The sequence below is a fragment of the Spea bombifrons genome, chromosome 2 (assembly GCF_027358695.1).
Source record: "Spea bombifrons isolate aSpeBom1 chromosome 2, aSpeBom1.2.pri, whole genome shotgun sequence".
Taxonomy (NCBI): Eukaryota; Metazoa; Chordata; class Amphibia; order Anura; family Pelobatidae; genus Spea; species Spea bombifrons.
The window spans coordinates 124,628,029-124,637,685 of NC_071088.1; the positions used below are offsets into that span (position 1 = coordinate 124,628,029).

The 9,657-nt window shown below is 36.8% G+C and overlaps 1 long non-coding RNA gene across 1 annotated transcript; it reads right to left on the reverse strand.

Moving 5' to 3' along the window:
- Window positions 1-4,992: 4,992 nt before the first annotated feature.
- On the reverse strand, window positions 4,993-6,243 carry LOC128474113 (uncharacterized). Its single transcript, XR_008346314.1, has 3 exons — window positions 6,126-6,243; window positions 5,570-6,000; window positions 4,993-5,021 (listed from the first exon to the last, which is right to left on the reverse strand). It is a non-coding gene; the product is annotated as an uncharacterized LOC128474113 (long non-coding RNA).
- Between the last annotated feature and the right edge of the window lie 3,414 nt (window positions 6,244-9,657).

A 9,657-nucleotide genomic window follows, 5' to 3' on the forward strand; every position in this document is an offset into this window, starting at 1 on the left:
GTATGTTGTCCATAGACATACTGATCTGCTGCATGTAAGTGCAGCAGATTATATATACATTATACTTGAAAAAATTGTGTATACTTAAACCTTCCAAAAAGTATCTTTTTTTATATGAGCTACAAATAGGGCTGGCGAAATGTGCCATAGTTCTCTCGTGCAAGCTTCGTATTCTGGCATTGCGCAGAGAGAAATGTGGATGTACGTCTATCATGTTTGTATCCATCATTTTCCGGGAAGATAGTGTTTCACCTGCACATTTGCTGGCATAATCTGTAAAGTAAATGTGGTGCCCCATACAGTTGCACCTAGTCATTTTATAAAATATATTGGCCCTTGGTGGCACAATTATTTGCCTCCGTGTGCAGAGTATCCATTGTAGCACTTAATTTCAATATATAGCAGCGTAATAGGTGATTGAGTCTTTTTTCACTTTATCTGTACATATGTAATATTATTTTTATCATACTTCCACATAATGTTTGCAGCTGGCTTCCTTTTAATTAGCCCTTAAATTAATAAAATATTGATAATTGGGTAGATATTGTGAAATGTAAATATATAAATTGCTAAATACATATTTAGTGTTTTCCTGATGAAATGGACTGCTGAACAGTACACTGGAAAACTAGATGGGCTGCTTCGCCTCCGCAAAGCGAGTATAGTGTTTGTTAAAGCCACGTGGGTGTGAAGATTGTTTTTCAGGGTGTTTTCCCATTTGTTGGTGTGTAACGAAGAATGAAAATGGCCAAAGAAGATTCATCACAAGGAATAAATTGAGAGATCTTCCATTTAGATCTTAAGCCATATGTGTAACACATGTTCTGGGGCAAAGTCCTAATTATGGAGCAGTCACTATGGTAACCAAATTTGTGCGGTAATTTCTAGAAAAATTGTTCATTCTAAACGCATACTACTGTTCCTTTAGAATCCAATAGTTGTGGTGTTTTAGCCCTGGACGGTTTCCATGCGGAGTTACTCATCTCAGAGGTAGCACAGTTAATACATTTATGGTGGCTAAGCAGAATGCTTTTGTGTTGTATAAATAATGTTTTTCATTTTTTTAGTAGTGTAAAAAGCCATTGATAAGTTGTCTGTGTTCATTTAAATTTCTGCTATAAAAAGCCAATATTTCTGAACTATTGTCCCACTCGCTTTTTACTTCTTTAATCAAGCACTTGATGAAATAATCCTGGCTCTGTTTATATTTTAAAACCTATTTAATAACCAGACTTGAATGAAACCTCCAAGAAGCATTCTCTAATTTATTAAGCTTTTAATAATGTAGATTCTTTTTTCATTGCTTGCAGTTTTTATATTTTGTATAAATGGTAATTTGCATGTATGCAGCTTGGATACAAATCTGGCTTAAAATAAATCATGCAATCAAGAAAGAGTTAAATATACATACCTTGAAATATCGCTGACTATACCATTAAGAACTGTTATTATGTCAAGTATACGATGTCCAAATCAAATATGGCTTTATCGTGTGCTCTCTTGTAGGCATTGCATGTCCTGGTAAGATGTTTTATTCCTCTCTCTCCCCTTAAGAAGCCATATGCACAATTGGAGCACCTTGTGTGCTTCTGACGCTCAGTTATGTTTATATTATAGTGTTTTTGATCATAAAACGAAGTCTGTTTCATTATTTGGTTAGGTTCAAAGCATTTTTTAAAAAAGTTTTAAGCAGTACTCTCCCAACTGAAGCCTTTAAGGCCCCTCAACAATCAATTTTCACAAATTCCCGTGCCACCAGGTAGGACGCCTGAGGGTAACATGCCTCAACAGGAAGAAATCTTTGTCGGCGACTGGGGGTGGAATATCTCAGACACCCCCAGTATCACTTTTCTTAGTCTGCCCATTTAGTTTTGGCACACCCTCAGAACGTATGTATTTAGGTGCTGCGTAAATCGTTTGCGCTATATAAATACTAGATAATAATAAATGCCCTTGTTCCTCAATAAATAGCACAGCTGTCTCCATCAGAAGACCTAGTTGATTAAACTGAACATGGGGGTTTATTCAGTAAAGGGAGAGTTGGCAGAAAAGTTGAATTCCACTCTTTACATTATGAAGAACCAACCTCTATTATCTTCTGTAGCAGGAACGCATTGGCTGCATGTAATAATTAGTGATATTTCTCAGTCTTATTACAGTTTGAATTATGCTTTATGCAAAGCTAACTGTCCTTAGTGCTGGAGGAACTTGCTGTCGTCAGCATAATGAGTGGTGATATGGTTTAGTTGAAATCACAACTCTCCTGCCAACTCTTAAGTGAATGAACAAATAAAAACACAAAATTTGACCATTCGGCCCGTCTGTTCTTGTTTTTTCTGCTGTAAAGACTCTGACCCGGTCCTTAGTCTTAGTCTTGTTTTAGATTAAGGATCTTCCTCTGCTGGGAGGTTGTGAAGCTTCCTTACTTTACTCTAAATTACATGAGGCGGTAATGGATGGCTTTGACTACCACAGTTGGGATCCGCTATGTTCAATTATGTACAGTTAATGATTAATTTATACGACTGGGTCTGGGTGCTTTCTACCCAGAGGCTACATGGGTTCCTCGTGTCATCTAATGCTTATTTTATTCATTGATTCAGTCAAGAGAAAGACCATTACTGCTCTTGTCATCGCTGTGGGCTGCCGAGCAGAGGATGCCCCAACTCTTGCTGCTGTCTTAATGTGAGAAACCAAATGTATCAAACAATATATTTTTTAGTACAACAATATTGCCAGACTGTCAGAATTTCTGTAATGAATGCTGTGTGTGACATAATGTATTCTCCCCAAACCTGTGCCTTTAATGATTAAAGATCACTCAGCCATTAGGAGACATTAGGACATTAGAGGGATATTTTCTAAGGCTGGTATATTGTGATATTTTGAAATCACCTCTCAGGCATACAGACATGTATTAATTATACTTATTTCAGAGTACCGTATTTCCCCATGTATAAGACGCACCTTTTTTTAGAAAAAAAATGGGGTCTAAAAATTGGGTGCGTCTTATACAGTGGTGTTTTTTTTTTCTTTTTCTTTAACTAAAAAGGGGACCTGCTGCTTACCTTGATCTGCCGCGGCTGCACAGGAACCCAGTGGAGTCGCGTGAATGCACATCGCATCACATGACTCTGCTCAGTTCCTGTTCCTGCTCAAGCAAGGCAGAGGGGAAACAGCGGCCCCCACGGAAGTCGGCGAGCGGCAGCAGAAGATCTGCAGTTCAGGTGAGGTGGGAGAGTAAATGTATGTATGTATGTATGTATGTATGTATGTATAGGGAGCGTCCTATACTTGGGGAAATACAGTAACATTTTAGTTTCCGAAACCTGTTTAGAATGGTCTGGAAGCCCCTACACAGGGCAATGATAATTCTCAATAGAAGATACTTGCATTCAGATTGTATTTTCTGTCGACTTTCAGGGAGAATGTCTCCATTATGCAATTTGGGGAACAAAGCCCTTGAATGCTAAAGATATATTTTGGTACACAAAGGTTAATATTTCAAGCCTTTGTGTATCGGAAATATATAACATATAAGTGTCTAGACGTATCCTTCCATTTAATGATATTTGGAGGGGACCGTCTGCTTCTCTTACCAAGTTGCTATATGTACCATGGAACGTCAGCGGCTGATTGGAGCGCAGTCTTTTCCAACTCTTCTATTCGGCAATAGCCTTCGATAGCAAATCTGACTCGTCCTGGTATATTCCCTTTTGTGCCTTGGTTTTTAAGTGTTTTGTCATAATTTTCAAAGTAATTTTAGTACACTCTATTATATTTCTAGCTTGAAGTCTTTTTTTTTTGTTTGTTTGTAAACTGTAAATACCAGTAATCCTTTTGTTTGATCTGTTTTCTAATGACTTAAAAATAATGTAGAGCTCAATAGTTCCAATTCAATGTATTCTCATTCTGTAAATAAGTCCTTTGTATTTATGTGATTTGGTTATTTAAATAGATTTTTTAAGTTGCTATTAATGTATAAATTTGTGTTTTAACGCTAGGCTTTTTGTATTTAAATGTGTTTTGCAAGCTGATTTTGGTAGACTTTTTTTGCCTAACACATGCATTTGTTGCTTATTACTTTCACAAAACTCAATAAATATTTTTCTCTTTCAGATCTTGTTTGCTTTTGAATACATTTAGATCACAAATTTAAAATCGCGTTTATTAAATTTGGAAGATTAATCCATAACTTTTACTGTACTGAATGTAATTTAAGAAAAAAATCTTGTTCAAAAGCTTTGGGATTATTATATAAATGACGCATTAAATATCACCCTTGATATCCCCATTTTGTGCAAAAAGCCCCAAAACCTTATCTTTTAACAATAATCGTATGATTTCTAAAGTATGCACAGATATGTGATTTACTACAATATAGGTGCAATTTTTGCATTTGTCTTCTAAGCAGCAATTTTAAATTTCTTGGATAACTTCAGCCACCCAGGAAAGCAGTGTTGCTGACCACCCCACCTTGAATATAGGAAGTTTTTGTTGTTTTGTTTTTTTTAAATGTAGATTTTTTTTGCCTGATTATTCTAAGAAATCATGTCTTATAATCGAGCATCCACGCTTATCACTATGAGGGACAACAACACTACTGTCTTAAGCCTAGTACTAGAAAATATGATTCTAAAATGCTTCCAATAACACAGGAAGAGATTTTAAGATGTCTAACCTGTGTGTGATTTGTGTGAAGCTATATGTCAGACCACACTGTACTTAAGCTAACCTGAAATATCGATGCATCTTCTGCATTTTCAATCAACAGATACTGAAAATTAAAATTCTAAAATAACTTCTGATGCAACTTTTGTACCGGTGCAATTTAGGTCTTTATTACACATAAACACAAGCATGTTCGATTTTTCCAAGCACAAATAAATTGATCCAGAAGAGTTTATTATTTTGGAAAGCTGACTTTCACGGGAGACGTGGATCTAGATGTTAAACGACCAATGGGGCATGAAGGCAGTTTGTTAGGAATCAGACATTCCCTGACTTTCTTTTCCATTCTCCTGCGGTAATTTCAGAAGATAAATGTAAAAAAAGTCAGATTACACTATTACCTGTATTGTTATCTCAAGGTGATCTGACAGTCCAATGACAACGACCACTTGAACACACTAGCTTGTTCTGAGGGATGACATCAGGCATTAACTCTCTCAGCCCCACCTAGCGTCTGATGTCATACCTCAGATCAATTTAAAGAAATGTTTTGAGACCTATTTTCAGATCCGTATACTATATATGAACATAAAAAATATGTAAATACAAACATTAACACTTTTATAGTCCTAAACTTGAAAGCATAAAACAATATAGAGTCTATTGACCAAGCAATGAATTGATGAGAAGTTCAAGGGACATGAAAGAAAATTGAGGCTAAAATAGCTTAACTGCAGATTTACCTATTTTTTCATGTGTCTTGGTCTATGTTCTACAATTCTCTTGAAATTGTCAAGCCCCAGTTTTATACCCCACAGACCCTATAATGCACAATATGGTCCTTGCACTGTGTACACCCCTATTATTCTGCCCCTGCCTTATCCTAGTTATCACTTACCTTCTCACTTCAATGTTTTGCTGAATCTGGTCTTCCTTTTGCTTCTGGAGCACCTGGATCTTTTTTTTCTCTTGTACCGTGTCTGAGCCTATAGCAAGAAACAGAAATAAAGATTTCAAATGTGTACATAATTTACTTATTATCCCAATGTGATCTTAGTTGTCCCAAATATCATCGCATGACTTGACATCATGACTACCCAACAATAACATCATTTTTCCTAATGGAAGTGGTGGGCATAGTTGTGACTACGCAGGACAAAATATTAAAATATATCGGCTATCGCTGGTATTTATAAAAGGAAACCCATCAGCTTTTCCGGTTCCATGATACTTTTGTCCTTTTTCCGAATCAAATCATTCTTCATTTCCAGAACTTCTTTCATGCCGTTCAGATCTTTTTCCTATGTGCTGATAAGGTGCTAACGCAACCTGCAGCAGAAGAAACAGGATTAGTGAGGAAGGGTCACGGTATACAATGGTACTATATTACTCAATTTGCCATAAAGTGTTCTTTTTCTGTAAATGTATGGGTTTATATAAAAAAATGCACCAACAGCACATATTTAAATGAGAATCCATAAAAAACCCAAACTGCTCTTTAGTGCTCTTCTTTAAAGTGTTTTCCAACCATTGTGTTTTATCCTTAAGTGAATGGTTTTGAAAAGTTAGTCTCCACCTGGTCCTTTAAAAAACAAAACAAAAAACAGTATTTATAAGGAGAAGTTATTTCTTGCACGCAATTAATACACTTTCTTTATGACATTTTGTCTGAAATTTCAAGAACCTATTAACCATAATTGCAACTCACTCTAGTCTCCACAAACAGGTTAGGGTGATGGATACAGAGACAATGTATTAAAGCATTGTAAATGCAGCGCAGTACCCAGAATAATTAAACTACAACAGGCTGACAATTTGTTAATAAAGAAGAAAATGCTAAATATTTACCTGTAATCAAAGTTTTTCAAAATTGTCCTCAAGTTGTTTCAAATTATATTAGTGATTTTCTTTTACTTCTAAAGAAGAAAAGATAAAAATCGCAAATATAGGTGAAAAAAAGAACAACTTAACTTGGTCTTCACGTAGGAGGGGCGGGGGAATAAGACCTTCAAGAATGTTTGTGGATAGTCTACCCAGAAGTGGTCTCAGTGTCCAGCTGTAAAATAGATATTTGGAGACAGGGTTAGTTTAACATATAAAGTATTTAACAGTAAAAATAGCATACATACCTATTAAAATAAGGAAAAATCCACCAGATCATCCTCAATGACTAAAAAATCCAGTGGAAAGTCCCAATAAATGTAGGCCAATAAAAATATAAAGTGCCAAATGTTCAGTCTGTCCACTTCATGCTGGCGCAGAGAGGTTCCCCTTAGATCATTATATGAATATTATAGTAATTTACTATATGAATAGATAACTGAATACCTTTAGCTGGAGATTCTATTTCTACATCAGAATATCACAAAGACAGATATAAGTCATAGTATGTGTACATTACATGAAACATCTCAGTCTATACGTAATGGGAAAGTTTCACCTCTGCCAGGACGGCCTCATGATTAGCAGATAGTGTTTTGATCTGTGTGGAAGAAACAAATTAACAGAACATGTGAATATAACTTAAGATATATCTTGTTATTTAGTATTAATGTGAAATATTAAAGGGATGGTGGGCATTATTCATAGATGTGTACGCTTCTGATCTTTGGACTTAAAAATGTAGCAAAGTCAGGAGTAGATAAAACGTTACAATGTGAGAAACTGAGCCGGGTGTCCCCACGTGCTTCTTGTTTTAAAGCACTTGGTTGTCTTTAATATATAAAACTCCAAAAATGTCCAAAAGTGTTTGGAATTAAACTATTAAGATTTGGAGCAGCAAGTATATATTTAAGGATAACATCCAGCTGAAAGGTATTAAGATCCTACCTAACAAAAACAAGAGTTAAAGAAGAAGCTTTAATGTCCAGAAAATAAGTTTCTGAATATTGGTTTGGAATTATTACTGGGTGAAAATAATAAAGTATGCATGTTAGCCCATGTTAGCTCCCCTGGCCATTGTTTAATGAGCAAATCCCAAGAATTAGTACCATAAACAGAGGACAGGCCCCTAATCTATAACTGACCTGCTCCTGGTGATGGAATTGAATTTGTTTGAGAAGGATGTCATGCTCCTCTTTTACGCGTTCAATTTCCTGGATGCATTGGGAATTAAAGCGTTCCTTCAGTTCTTCAAGGTCTGCTTGCTGTTGATATTTAATATCCCTGACATCAGTTGCAAGTTTTACTTCCAGCTCCTCCTCCTCCTTCTGTAAAATCTCGCACCTTGAACAGTTTAAGGCTGGAATACACAAAAATCATATCCCATTTCAGATGAGGTAAAATTACCTTCTTCGACCATCCTCTGCTCATCTTAGCTCTCCCCTTTGTACAACAGAAAGAGAGAAGGCAGTAGCAAAAAAACCTTGCCACAGCACTGGCTGATCCTGACTGGAGCAGGCTCCCTAAGACAGGGGCAACTACTTCCAGAGGCTCAGTGCTAAATCCTGAACAAAAGCTGTGATGTTCCTTGAGCCTTTGTATGGTATCAGTCACAGAGCTGTGTGTGCAGTCCCTGTGTCACTGGTATGCTGGGGAATCCCAGCCGGTTATAGCTGCCAGCCAGTTGATGCAAGAAGTCCTACTACTGCCTAGTAGATCAGTAGCAATAGATCGATATCTGTAAAACAAAATAGGCTTTAATCAATTCAACTGTCGGGATAGAACTGGATGTAACTAGCATCACTCCAGGTCATTTTATTCTCTGAAGTTCTATGACACCATAATGTGTTTTTTAACTGATGCTCGCTGTAGTTCTTCACTCTGGAGTTCTATAAAATAATGCTTAATTAACAAGCATTCCATTTGCAATAGTCTCTACCCATCCATAAGTTATGTATGAGTATCTGTTATATTTGAAAGCACGTATTCACAAACATGTTTTTTTAAAAACGTTATATTTCTTCAAGCAAGACTAGTACTCACAAGGACACGTGTCATGTTTTCTGTAGTTGCCTACACATATTATGAGGATGTCCCGAAACATGTCTTAATACAATCTTTAACAGAAGACACAAATTTTGACTTTTCTTTTTACATGTGTTATATACCACGCTGCATTATATTTAAATACCAGCTGAATTAAATCTATTGATCCAATGTGTGTGGGGCTTTGATGTGGCACACATTTTAAAAAGACATTAACCAGATAATGTAATCAAACACGGTATCATTATTACATGGCAGCAAAGCACTACTGTCTAAAGCCTGACACTAATAGAGATCTCCACCCTCTGTACCAAAAACTAATATATGCAGATTGAACCAGTGGTAGAATGAGCAGAAAAACTTGAAATGAGGAAATAAAATAAAAAAATCTGCATTGGTTCTCTTTTTGGACACCATTCATGACCAAATCAACCCTGGTATAGGCATAGTTCTGCAGCACTTTCATTTTTGAGGCCACTGGCATCCTCCACTATCATGTTGGCTACTAACTGCTATCACCAGGGCATCTGGCCCAAGTAGTGTCCTGCACATGCGCCCGAAGGCTCGCGAACCACAAGCAAGGCCAGACCTAAAATGGCCTGTTACTGCACTATGCCAGAACAAAATTCTAACTGAAAAGGCCGCAGGCAATATATGCAAATACTTGCATATTATTGACTCCCCAGCACAGACAACGTCCTCTCCACCCCTGCGTGTAGCAAGGTCTATATGTCAATGCCCACATTTCAAAGGTGTACCTCATCGTGATAAAGCCTGGTCTTATGACCCTTTAAGTCCTTGTGGCAAACTACCCCCCCTGCAAAAAAAACACAAAACAAGCCATTGTACACTCCAGCCTGCCTTGTGGTCTAATATACATACAAATGCCCAAGTAACCATACCCTAAGCAAAGGACCTAAAGAAAAAAACTATTTAACAATCAAAACAAACAAAAAATAGGACAATGAACCCCTTCAGTCCCCTATGATACGTCCAAAAAACGCATTCCCAAGAATCCCCTATGGACGTACCGGTACGTCCTGCCCTTCTTGCAGCAGC